The sequence below is a fragment of the Patella vulgata genome, chromosome 5, assembly GCF_932274485.2.
Source record: "Patella vulgata chromosome 5, xgPatVulg1.2, whole genome shotgun sequence".
In the NCBI taxonomy this organism is placed as follows: domain Eukaryota; kingdom Metazoa; phylum Mollusca; class Gastropoda; family Patellidae; genus Patella; species Patella vulgata.
In genome coordinates this window covers 62,471,048-62,484,245 of record NC_065883.2, presented here as the reverse complement: position 1 = coordinate 62,484,245, position 13,198 = coordinate 62,471,048, and the positions used below count along the sequence as shown (strand labels likewise).

Here is a 13,198-nt window from a genome sequence, read left to right as displayed (position 1 = left end):
GGATTTCGCTTTTCGTGTGTGGTTGGCGGCGATTATTTTCACCAATTCGCCTTTTATTTTTGCCTGGATATGACGGTGACCTATGTATAGTTTGCTTTCATTTTGTTATCATTTCTCATGAATATATGTAGCTAACCGGCATTCTTCAATATATTTCGGTGCTTTTGGGGATCTTTTACGGTAAAGGGTAACATAAATGATTTACATTAAAATTTAGGATTGGATAATCTTTGTGCAACGAGGTCTAGTTCCTCTGCAAATAATTGAAGACCGTATTCCAATGGAAATATTCAGTGAAATGAATAATGAAATCGATATTCTTGAAATTTTGGCGTTTTTGACCCCCACCCTCTCTTGCTTTATGTACCTGATAGTCGCTTTTACCAAGTCACACAATATAATGATATAAATAAAATTCACATCGTCAGCCATTTTGGTGGCCATTCTTTAGTTGGAGTTTGGTAGTAAATCCACAGGAATCAACCAATAACCCTGTAATATCTGGGACGCCTCCTTTAACCAAATAATCTCAAAACTTAATTAACATTCAGTAATATCTGATATTGAATTCACATTGAAAGAAACCGCAAGTATTGAAGATTCAGTCCAATGATTTATGTTGTGACTGCTTCAATAGAACTTTAAAAAAAAAAAACTTTAGTTCAAAAAGGGTGATCTTTAGAGCCACTAATAACTGTGTTACCGGAATATCGAGAATGTGTTTCTCGTGTTTTTACCTGGCAACTAACAACAACCAGAACTCGGTGCCATGAAAGGAACCAAGTACATATAATCACATTTTAATTACTTAATGATCCGCAACGTTCTAATTATACGCTGTGTAATGCTTTGATTCTATGGAAGAATGGTCTTCCTCAAGATGTATTGAGTATTATTATTAATTTCTATAAGTGGGTATTTAAAAATCCCCGCTCAACAGAAGTAAAAAAGAGACTTAGTTGGAAATGAGTGGTTGTTTATTCATCTGCATAACGTTTCACATTAATGTCTACTCCCACCGCGGTATCATCGTTTGACCTAGCAGCTACACATATATACCGACCTGCTGGACACCACTCTTTGCCTTTTGCAGGATATCTTAATAACATAATTTTTCTGTTTCTTGCTTCAATTTCTTATGTTCATGGGGGCCATTTGAACTTCTATGGCGACCCTTTGCAAACAGCAACACGGTCCGGGTAACCACTGTTTCTTCTCAAATCAATTGCAGTTGAAGCATGACAGACGAATCAAACGAAATTGATACAAAAGCCTACACCGGATAGGAAGTTAATTCCCAAATCCTATGTATATCTGGGATATTACCTAGCCACCCATCTTTTGTATAACAGCTATTCATCCCTAAGCCAAATTATTCTATTTTGGCCCGCCAATATAGTAAACCTAATATCTTTAAGCAATGCAGACTGGTGTTGCTTCTGGGAGCCTTACGGGATTAGGTTCCCTGCTGTTTAAACTTCATTAGTTTCATTGACGACAATTGCTATACAACTGCAGCTACTACTACTTGTTCTCCAGCGAAAAGTTCGTTTGTTAGGTAGTATATTATGTAAAAATATAGAAGATTGTTGCACCACATCGACACTCCACTCACTTAAGCAAACCCGAGACAAATTTAACTGAAAGGTCGTTCATTGGAAATACAGTCTGCAGTAATTTGTAAAAGAAATAACCCTCGCTGCGCAAAGATTATTTACACTTAATTGTTATCTTTCAAATAATCGAGTCTTGGTTTGCCCAAGTGAGTGGAGTGTCGATGTGGTGCAGCAATCTTCTATATTTTTACGTACACGACATGACGTCTGAACTTTTCGCTGGAGAGCAAGCACTTGTACAATAAACTCTAACGCAGATGTAGATTTTATACTTATACTCTTTAAAACTGGTTGAAAGGAAACTTCAAAGAAGCTTAAATGAACCAATGTGGTTCGATAATAAACTCATGAAAGTTTATGATTATTTCTAAGTTCTGTGCAGTTCCTGTTAGTTGTCTATGGTTGCTATTGTTGTAATTGATTTAAGACTAAGAATCCAATCTATATTTATATTTACATCAATATATACAAGTAGAAAATATATTATATATATTATTATTTTTTATACAAGTCATGCTGACACCAGCGGGGATTTATTACAGGCGTTTCCTAGAATAATATCCGACCAGACGACGCTGTTTGATTTTTTTGTTTGTCCCGTTTATTTGTAGAGGTTGTGGACCCGCTAGAGGTCACAATTTTTGTCCGATTTTGATGAAATTTGAAATATATGTTTATATTCACGCATATCGGATCGTAACTTCCTGGATTATGGTCCCTGACTGTACAAAGATCCAGTTTTTAGCTTGTGGACCCTCTAGAGGTCACAATTTTTATCCCATTTTACAAAACGTTTAAATATATCCGTGTTACAACCCAATGACGGCTGAGTGCGAATTTCGTGAAAATCAGACCGAAACTGCCCGACAAAATTGCCGCTCCTTGAACGCAAATAGTGTAAAAGTATGGAATACCAAGGTTGTGTGCCCTCTAGAGATCAGAATTTTTATCTGATTTTCATGGAACTTAAAATACATTATATGTTTATATCTCAGAGATTTCGACTCCTTTTGATATTTGCGCATATTGACCCATAACTTAATGGATTATGTCCCCTGATTGTACGAAAAATCGCTTCTTTTTAGCATGTTTTCTGTCCATCTCTTGCAAAATGTAGGCGTATTTTGTATGGAAATATCAACCAATTTTTTGATCCATTGATTTTTTTCAGTACTATTCTAAAATCAGTACATTCTGGTGGATTTGCATTGTGACCGCACGCTGAGTGCAAATATCAATTAATCTTGCTGTACTTTTAGTTAAAAGTTTCCTATATTTGTTTCTAGATTTTTAAGAAACACTGCACACACATTAATAATGGGTATAAAGATTTAATCTTTTTCAACAATACGCGTTTGTTTGTTTTTTTCTTTCGACACCTCATATTTTCGATCTATTTCTAGTTCAATAGTGATTGAAGTATATGTATTTACACGTATCCAGTCCTTTGAGACGACTAGAAATAACCGGCAGGGATAATTAGAAGCATTAATAAGTCAAATTAACAACCATTCACAATGATTGTAGCCTAAAACATCACAGATATTGACATTAGATAATGACTGAATAAATACCACAGATTTTCATCCATAAAAATAAACCAGTCAGTTAGAAACTAATCATAATGTACATAAAACTAAACATTTGAAACAATTACCAAACATCAAATATCTTCAAGCTTTATTCCCGCTTGAAATTACCCAATACAAAGCTAGTAAGTTTTTATTTCGTATAATTATCGTCGTGTCGATGGAAGTCTGTCGCCGAGGGAAATAATGTCTCGCAGCAAATTGACGCCTACGTGACGTTGAAGGCAAGATTTTGTATTACCAAATGACCCAGGTAAATAATGCTTTGTATTACCTCGATTTACAAATCCTCAAATTACACCTACCGGCTATTTCCATTCCAAATATCAATAAATCGTGCTTTGTTTAACCGACGGCCTTTGTCTCATTCAAGATGGTCGCCGCTCTCTGCAGTTAGTTCCAAACTGATCAGCAGTGAATATTCGCTAGGCCACTACAATGACCGAAAGGGATGACATGGGTGCCAGTTAATTAGCTTTTTTCCTTCTACAAATTTAATTCTAAAACATTTTTTTTTAAGTACATGTATTAGATAAATAAAGCTGTTCGAAATATCTGGATAAAAAATATGTCTTATTTAGTGTAAATGGGTACATAAAATAGTGCCCGGACCAGTTTACGTTACTACGTCTTATGTAAGCAATGCATGCGCTGTCGTTGCCAATGCTCGACGTAGAATGCATATGAACTTTATAAAGGCCAGTCATCTCTCACAACAGTTAGATGAACAGATTGAGTTGGTTCATGAATGGCTACTACGTTTGGTTTAAACAAGGCTTATTTCAAAAGACAAAACAAGCAGTGGGAACAAAAAGGAGTGGGTGGATGTTGATGCTCCACCAGTAAATTTTCAAAAGATTGGCGGTGAAGTGCGTCAGGATACAGAAATAATTGTATAGTACTATCGATCAGAAAGATACGACGTACAGGTTGGTTTTTAGAGCTTGGGCAGTATCCCCAACCCCTAACGAAAGTACCATAATGATGACAGCTACTTGGATCAACTTTTAGTAATATAACAGGCGCCCCTGTTCAAGCAATCCTCTTGACGTCACCAATGCTACCAAATCTTTGAATATGTTCACAAACTCAAAAATGCTATGGTTTTTTTTCAAAAGTAAATAAATCAAATTTGCTTACTTTGTGTGTTGCAATTAACCGTTAGTAGTGTTTCTACCCCTTCCAATTGAGTTCTGGTTTCGTCAGTGACGTCATGAACGCAATCTTTAGATTGAGATGTGAAGTTTTTAAGGGTAGATTCTGGTAGCTGTGATCGTTAAATATCCAGAGTTCAAATTTAAAAAAAAAAAAAATGGACCATCTCCTTTAATTCTAGGGGTCTTCAGCAATGGGAGGAAACTGTGTGACCTGGAGAAAACCAACGAGGTTGGAGTAATAAACGAGATGAGTACTTAAAGCTAATTTGAAAGACGGTTAAGCTAATTCTCATATGACATTTTTGCTCTTTCTACAGCACGTGAGATATAAATTAAATATACCACATTAACCTGTAATCAATAAAAGAAAATATATAAATGACGTAAACCAAAAGAAGAAAAAAATGAATTCCAGGTTTATAAATTCAAAATGAATGTACTATGTACGTGTTAATTTTCATAAATTCTCCGCAATCTTACACTATTATTCATCTCAACACGCGATCTTATATAACTGAAATGAACATATGAAAGCTCATTGAGAACAGAATAATAAAATGATTGATATGTAATGGGTATAATGTAACTCAAATGGAGACAATGTACTTTCAAGCTTCCTTGCGCGACGGAATTTAGACACTGCCCTCGGGAAAAAAGTACGGTATATATATAATAGTCGTTCGGATATGACGAACAACCGATGTCGAGTGTACAGATTGGCATACACGTGCAAGATCCTTTAACAGTTGGAATTCGAAATAACACATTGTATGGCGCATGCCCGTCTTTATTAGCCCAGTCGATGTAGAACAGTAGAGCATTAAAACCCATTTCATTTCCAAGTTTCACAACATGTAATACCATAAACAATGTTCATTTTCATCATTATGGTAACGTTACCATGGTGAGAGCATATCAACCATATCTTTTGATATACCGGGGACAGGACTTCCCTTCATTATTATAAAAAAAACTAAGAGAAAACAATGCTACCAGGGACGCACAAAGAATCAATCAGTAGAAAACATTATTTCCTTGGCTTATATTTTTCTTTGTCCTTAGCTACTATAACATAGGCCTATCCGTCATTGTATATTTATATCCCTCGGTATCGCACACTCTGGTGTATGACATTAACAAACCAAAACATACTAAGCATTCCCAGAACACACAAATGCAGAACAAAGCCTAAAATTTAGATTATGTGTTGGTATATTTTAGGTAAATGTGTTTGGTAGACTTTAGGTAAACTGTACGCAATTAGATTTTTCTGCAATGTGCATGAGACGCAATTTGTAAATATTCTGCAATAATGAAATATGAAACCTCCAGGGACGCACAAACATCGTTAGCGAACCGCAAAGTCCGAAGAGGACACCACTGTATCTTGGTATCTATATATTAAATATAGTCGACTTGATACTTGATATAATAAGTTATTAAAATGTCTCCCGTAGTGGTTTTATGCACTACTAACATGATAACTTCCTGGATTATGACCCCTGATTGTGCGAAAAATCGCTTTTTAGCTTGTTGACCCTCTAGGTCACAATTTTTATACGATTGAATAAAAAGGGTTTAAATATATCACCGTCACACCAGTTCAGTTCGAATTTCGTGAAAATCGGACCTAAAACTAACAGGTGTTTAACTAGCCATAAGATGACAATACTGGTTCGTTCGTTCGTTCGTTCTTGGTGTTTAACGTCTGCTTCCACATAAGTGATATCGCAGACAAGACATAGGAGAGCCGAAGCTGATTCCTGTTTTTTAGAATATGATTTTGCAATCTTTCCATTTGGCCTTAGGCCATGGATTTGGTTTAGTGGGAAGTTCTTCCCTTTATTTAATACAAAACATATCGTTTGGTAGATGATCTCGTCTGCTTCTGGATTGGTAGATGTCATCGTTTGGGGTGCCAGGCCCGTCTTATCGTGGACTCCCCTTACTCCACTGTCCCACTCTCTGGGTTTGGTATCAGTTTTATTTGCGGAATAGTGTTTAGGTGCCAAGTTCGTCTGACCGTAACTCCCCCTTACTCCACTATCCTGCTAGTTTGGTAGATGTCATCTTTGTGGGGTTTGTGTTTAGGTGCCAGGCCCGTCTTATCGTGACCTCCCCTTACTCCACTATCCCACTCTGTAGGTTTGGTGTCTGTTTTGGTGTTTAGATGCCGAGTCCGTCTGATCGTGACTCCCCCTTACTCCACTATCCTGCCAGTTTGGTATAAATCCCCTATGTAGTTTAGTGGTATAAAAGCGTGACTATTTATAACACCCATCTCTATTGAATACACAAACCGGTACAATAGTGATGTGTATCATTCAATTGTCACTGTTTTAACACCTTAGTGACAAAACACCTACATAATGACTATTGACTGATTGCTAACAATTTTAACTGACTTATACACATTATAGTATATAAAATGACGACTTTGATCTGTTGATGTATATTTCTATTTATAAAAGTTGTTTGCTGCTTTGTCAATGATATCAACTTTACAGTGTCTAAGATCACAATTTTTATCCGATTTTGATGAAACTTTGATATATGTTTATATCGCAAAGATCTAGGTCCCTTTCGATACTTACGCATATCTTACCCCAACTTCCTGGATTATGACCCTCGATTGTTTGAAAAAAAATCGTTTGTTTTTATTTTGTCTTGTTCTCTGTCCATCTCTTGCAAAATTTGGGCGTATCTTGCATGGCAACCGCTTGTTAACTACCATCATCCTAGACGTTGTAAAATATATTTAAGTTACCATGTTCTGCCAACAAGGCGATTTATTAAAGCGTTACCATGTGCTGCCAACAAGGCGAATTATTAAAGCGTATATGTGTTATTGAACAATCCATAAGCACGGGCAATCTGATCTTAAAATCTATTGTTACTACTTAATCAAGCAATCAAATATACTTTTTAAACAGGTAAGATATAATGTCAATGTGACATCATGCGTACAAAGTCAATACATTTTAACGATTCCTATCATCGATATGATTTTGGATTACGGTTACCTAATGATTTTTCAATAGTGAACCACCGAGAATAATTGGATTCTATAAACTATTCAGACTGTCCGAAGAGACGCGGTGGGTCTATTTAGAATCTTTATATCGGTTCCCTGTTCTTATAATTGATAAATGGTAATACAACAATAAGTGTGCCTACGGTTAGGCAAACAATAAATAGTTTAGAGCAACTTTTGGTTGAGCACCTTTTTATAATCTCGAGTTGGGTACTTTTTACAGGCCATATTTAGACTCTTGCTATTGTATTATCTACATTACACGTTCGATCTCTGTATTGGCAGATTTTCCGGCGTGGTTCCCCCTTGTCAGTGATGCAGGACGGAGGGCCTGACAAGGACAGCTGTCCAGTCCTTCGGATGAGACGGAAAACCGAGGTCCCCTGTATACATTGGAATGCACGTAAAGGATCCCTTGGCAGTTGGAATTCGACATAAGAGTAGGCGATAGTGCCGCTGCCCGGGCAAAATTTCCCTCATAGCACACTGTATGGCGTATGCCCGTCTTCATTAGCCCAGCATAGGAGCAGAACAGTAGGACGTTAAACCCCATTTCATTTCATTGTCTACATTACACGTACGCAGCATATGAATGTATTCACCATCTCCATTCGAGTATGAGTGGTGTGATCTGATTTTTTTTTATCGGGATTCCCAGAGTTCTGTGTGGGGTGGGGGTTGTATTGATTTTAAAGCCCTCTCCCCCTACACCCCTTTGGAATAGTGAGTAAGCAAAATTCTGCTAGCGCAATCTCCATATAATAATCACTGCAAGGACACCGTTTAGTGATGGAAATTATAGCTTAGCGGTATAAATAATTGTTATGCTAATCACCCGAGAAAGCCTTGCGTATATATTTAATAAAACATGGATTTCCTGTAGATAACGAGCTAATACAATCACCGTTTATGGCATCAGGCGAAATTTCCAGATTGTAAAAATCGATATCTTTGATTGATTTTATTCCCGTCATTCGGTACTTATTAGCGTAAGTAATCGGGTTTGTCAAAGACTCTATCAACAATGTCGTTGACGACCACTATTCCCACATCAGACCTGACCTGACTGATGTGACACAGTCGTAAAAATAATCCGCCATTGCTGATATATATAGATTGAGAAACACTAAACACATCAATCTTCATCAGCGTCTTTTGTCTCTAAAGTCACTGAACGTTTAAAAAAAGAGAAACGTTTGACGTATTCGCTAATGTGTTTTGAAGATTTGCACCTGTTCTTGAATTAAGTGGGGGCAATAATGTGATTAGGGTATTAGCCGAGATCTCAAATATTTTGGTTTACTAGATTTGTGCTCAAATTTATAACCCTACCAGTTATGCGGTCCCTACTAGTCAGTAGCATCCCATTTATGCATGTCCAAAGCGCAAATACGCTTGAAATCAAATTAGAATTATTACGTATTTAGTTTCGTCTGTATGGTTCTGATTTTGTTATCTAAACTTCAGTCTGGTAAAATGAAAGAAAACGATGAACGAATTGAAAAAAAAAACCTATCAATAATATGACTGTAATCAGATTGAAAAAGTTTGTTAAATGGAAAGATTTTATGTTCCCAGGGTTTCCTGTATTCCATTAGTCAAACTCCCAGACCTTAACTTTAATTTTTGTTTTATTTGTTGTATACTTTCAGAAACAACAACTGAAATGATGAATGACACAACCATGTATACTGGCACAACCCCAGCAGAAGATTGGCAAGGCAATAAGGATCAGGAAACGACATTTGCAGTCACAACAACACCACTACCAACAACAACTGAAGCTACGACTACTACCACCTTACCACAATCAACCACACCTTCTTTACAGGTACAAAAGAAAGCGTTGTCACTATCGACGTTGGGCCCAGGTAGTCAAGCGGTAGTCAACTAGAATCACAGCGTGGGTCGAGAAACACGTTCGGGATTTTTTTAATTGTCAGATATCCTCGCAGTCTCATATAACAACTTTTGGTCTTCGAAGGAATTGTTAGTGAGCAGAAATTCGCCCGTGTATCTGTTATCACTCGTCACTTCAGTCAGTTATATAGAAGGATAACTCGTGTTTTCCTTTTGTGTGTGTGTGAGTTAGTTGTATTTTACGTCCTCTTCCACCGAGGAGTTCGTCACTTCCTTTTGTAGAAGCCTTCATTACTCATCTATCGTAGCAATGATCTCTGTGTTAAAATTATATTTGAAACGTGTTAAACGAGTTCTATCACATTTGTGACAATGATTGACACCAATATTGTCCTTTAATCAACCAAGCGCCTGTTGCTTTATATGTTGTTTTATAGTAGTTTAGAAATTAAAGAAAACACATATACGTCCCAGGACAAATCTTAACCCTGAAATTTTGTGTTTTACTTCCTGATGAACCAGAAAAAATACATATTTTTTTATAGAACCATTTTAAAATCGATTGTTAAATATGTTTTACGTATAGTCGACACAATATATTTCCAAATATACAATAAATGTTCGACGACTACATCCTTATTAAAATTATGAAACTCGCTTATCGGCTACGAGGCTCTGATGACATTTATTTTAGAAGAATATCCAGAGAGAGAGAGAGAGAGAGAGAGATGGGCTTAACGTCCATTCGACACAAACTAGGTCATTTCGGGACTAACATGGTTTAATTTTATTTCAATAATTCGCTTGCGCATAGGGGTCTTTAGCAGTGGGAGGAAACCGGAGGACCCGGAGAAAACCCACGAGGTTGGACAGGCGACCCTACTCCTTGTCACGTACAACCGGGGATTCGAAACCACGCCAGTCGACTCAATGACAGACTTTATGATACAGCGCGCGCACGCTAACCATTCAGCCATCCAACCCCCCAATATCCAGAGGGTGGCGAATGGATAATCATAATAACAAACATGGGACATTTTTTTCTCAGGTATCCTTAAACCCTGTCCTGGCGATAACACATTTGTTCAGAACGTGATCAAACATTTGTATTTCCGTGCACAGATGTGTAGCAAAAGGAACAGGATCACTCATTGTTTCAAGATGGCGCCTTGTTTGTCCATAAACGTTATCGTATAAATGTGTGATCGTGTTTTGAACTGGTATGGCTTTAGCTTTTACTGTATGACAAACAAAACGAGGCCGTGACTGCCACATCTGGTACGACAATAGTGGAAACAAATTTTGTGTTTTAATTTTTATCATTCCACGTACTGTATGTAATCTGTTTTCTTTTTTCCAGGAACAGGAAGCTTTTCTGACACATGACATGATACAAGGATTAGCTGCTGGATTTGGATTTTTCTTTGGAACAATTATATTAATCGTTTTATTGTGGTGTTTATGTTGCAGTAATGCCTGCTCTAGGCCGGATAAACCACAAAAACTAATGCGCCCAAAAGTAGGCCCATCTCCCACACCCAAAGGAACGTCAAGAAACAGTTGAAGATAGGCAAAAGAATCAAGCATATTGATGCTAAACATTTATGTACGGTTGTGATTCCAAGATAATTGTGATCTACATGTATTCAGATGACCACGATGCTTTCTTTTAAGGGTGAAATTTGTGGATGAATACCTTTTTTTGAAATACCGTAATGTTGGATCGGTGTCATATGAATCGATCCAGATGATCTAATTTCACCGAATCTACAGTCATTATATATTTTATAAAATATTTGTAAATATAATAATAATATAGCATAACCTTTAATCCCTCCAATCGTCCATGTATTTGTTGAAGTGGATTTTCTGCTGATATAGGTGTTTTTAAATCTGCTGAATTATTTTATATTTTTTAACTGAGCTACAGTATTTACTGATTGTGAAGAGGATATTGGACAGTTCTGTTGGTTTTGTTGTCAGATAATGTATATATGGAATGTTTAAATTGTAGATAACATTTTTCGGTTTGGAGGAGGCCAATATCATACACATGCACGTACATTGATTTTGTTAATGTGCCAATTTGTAACATGTTTTGTAAAGCAGGAATTCGGTGCTTGTATATCAGTATAGTTTTATATTCAAAAATGCTGCTTATAAACCCGGGATGGGGTCATTAAATTAATGCAGCATTTTAGTCCACCCGTAAGTAGTATTCGCGATTGCAAAAAGAATTCTTGCTTTACAAGAGTAGGGCCTATTAACATTTCCGCAATCAATTTCCGTCATGTTAAATGCTGCTGAAAATATTTGCTGAATATTGTTTAATATGGGATCTTTAAGATTATTATTAGCACTATTTTTACCTGTTGACTGATGCCAACTGTTGTTTATTTAGCGGTTTGATTAAATGAATTGCAGAGTTAATATGATATACTCTGTACGCCCAGCTTTCTAGTAATGGTGGTTAACATTTCAAACTGTTAGGTTTGACTTTAAAAAGGAAAGTAGGGCTTTTTCCTAGTTAGTGTGAAGAATGAAATTAGACCCCAAATTGTGTCATAATTTTGGTGCCATACGTTTTACAATTTTCGGTCACTTTCCAGCAGTTTGCTACATTTTGGATTTGTAATGTGATCTGATTTATTTTAACAACGTTCTCTATTATTTACAAAATTTGTTATGGCAACCTTGGCAGAAAACACATAAACAGGGACAGAGGGGCGCCTTTTTATGATGAAATGTTTTGTGTTCCGGACACTTTTTTTTAAATTATATTTTAGTATAATATATATATACGCTATATATTAACTTTTTCAGATCATTGTGGGGCGTAAAAGGTTGAAAAATACTGCCCTAAGCGATCTTCTTTTAAACAGTTGTGTTTTCTTCGAATTGCTTCTAATTGTACGTGTGACACGTTAGGTTGCATGTGTCAAATTACGCCTCTAGTCGTAGTATATAGTCGTGAACTCCAGAGTTATTTCGTGTTAATTGAATTCGGAATCGGACATTTTAATTGAAATTAATAAACCGTTCGCCACTTCAAATGATGATGAAGGCCTATGTTAGTTATCTTCTGAAAGTTGAAGTAAGCGACTTAAACCGTGAACCAAACCAACTTGCAACAAATTTTTCGCCTTGGGAAACCAAGGACTCCCCTCCCCCTTCTGCCGGAGCATTTTCAGGCTGACCACACCTAGTTTAGTAGTTTTATAGTTGACGATCATCTTTGCATCATGAAATCTTAATAGATCTGGTAGACGTTTTTTTTTTAAATCAACATTTCTTTAACTTAAGCCCCTATCACACCAAAGCACGACCTGAAGCAAATCAAATATTTTGAGTCGCACTGTAAAGCTGGAGAAGGTCTTCTTGGATCAAACTTTTAGATAATAAATAATTGTTATATTGTAAATAAGCCTAATAATCATGCTATAGTGTATTGTTATTTTTGTATTATTTTGTAAAGCCGACTGTTTGGGGAAAAAGTATTAGTAGATAGAAAGAAAACAAAAAGAATCGTTCAAATGCGGCTCCATTTTTTTTATACGCCGACATTTTGATGTGGCCGTATATTGGCGCCAATTCTGCTGCATTTACAAAAAGTAACCTGTGAATCATTCAGTTGATTTCATTTTCAAGGCATATACACGGGATTTGTATGTCGAACTGGGATAACCACAATAAATTTGCTGGACAATAATGCTGGCGGTTGGCGAATTCCGTTGGCTGGCAACCAAAATTTACCAGTTGGTGTGCCATAAAAATGGAGGTTATGTTCAGCATTTCCAGAAATTAGTGTTTTTTGGGTATTGTTAAATAGCAAATAAATTATACGCAACTACGCGTAGAATATCAGTCTCCTTCACATAATGAAGGAAACACGGACTAAATTGAAAACGCACTGTTGGTATATTAAAGGTTGTGAAGCATATT

General features: G+C 36.5%; 1 long non-coding RNA gene across 1 annotated transcript in view; it reads left to right on the top strand.

Moving 5' to 3' along the window:
* LOC126821610 (uncharacterized) overlaps positions 1 to 13,198 on the top strand; it is a 41,227-nt gene extending 28,029 nt beyond the window's left edge. Inside the window, exons 2-3 of the long non-coding RNA XR_007680427.1 lie at positions 9,049 to 9,227; positions 10,617 to 13,198. This is a non-coding gene — a long non-coding RNA (uncharacterized LOC126821610). The remainder of the gene's footprint in view (positions 1 to 9,048; positions 9,228 to 10,616) is intronic.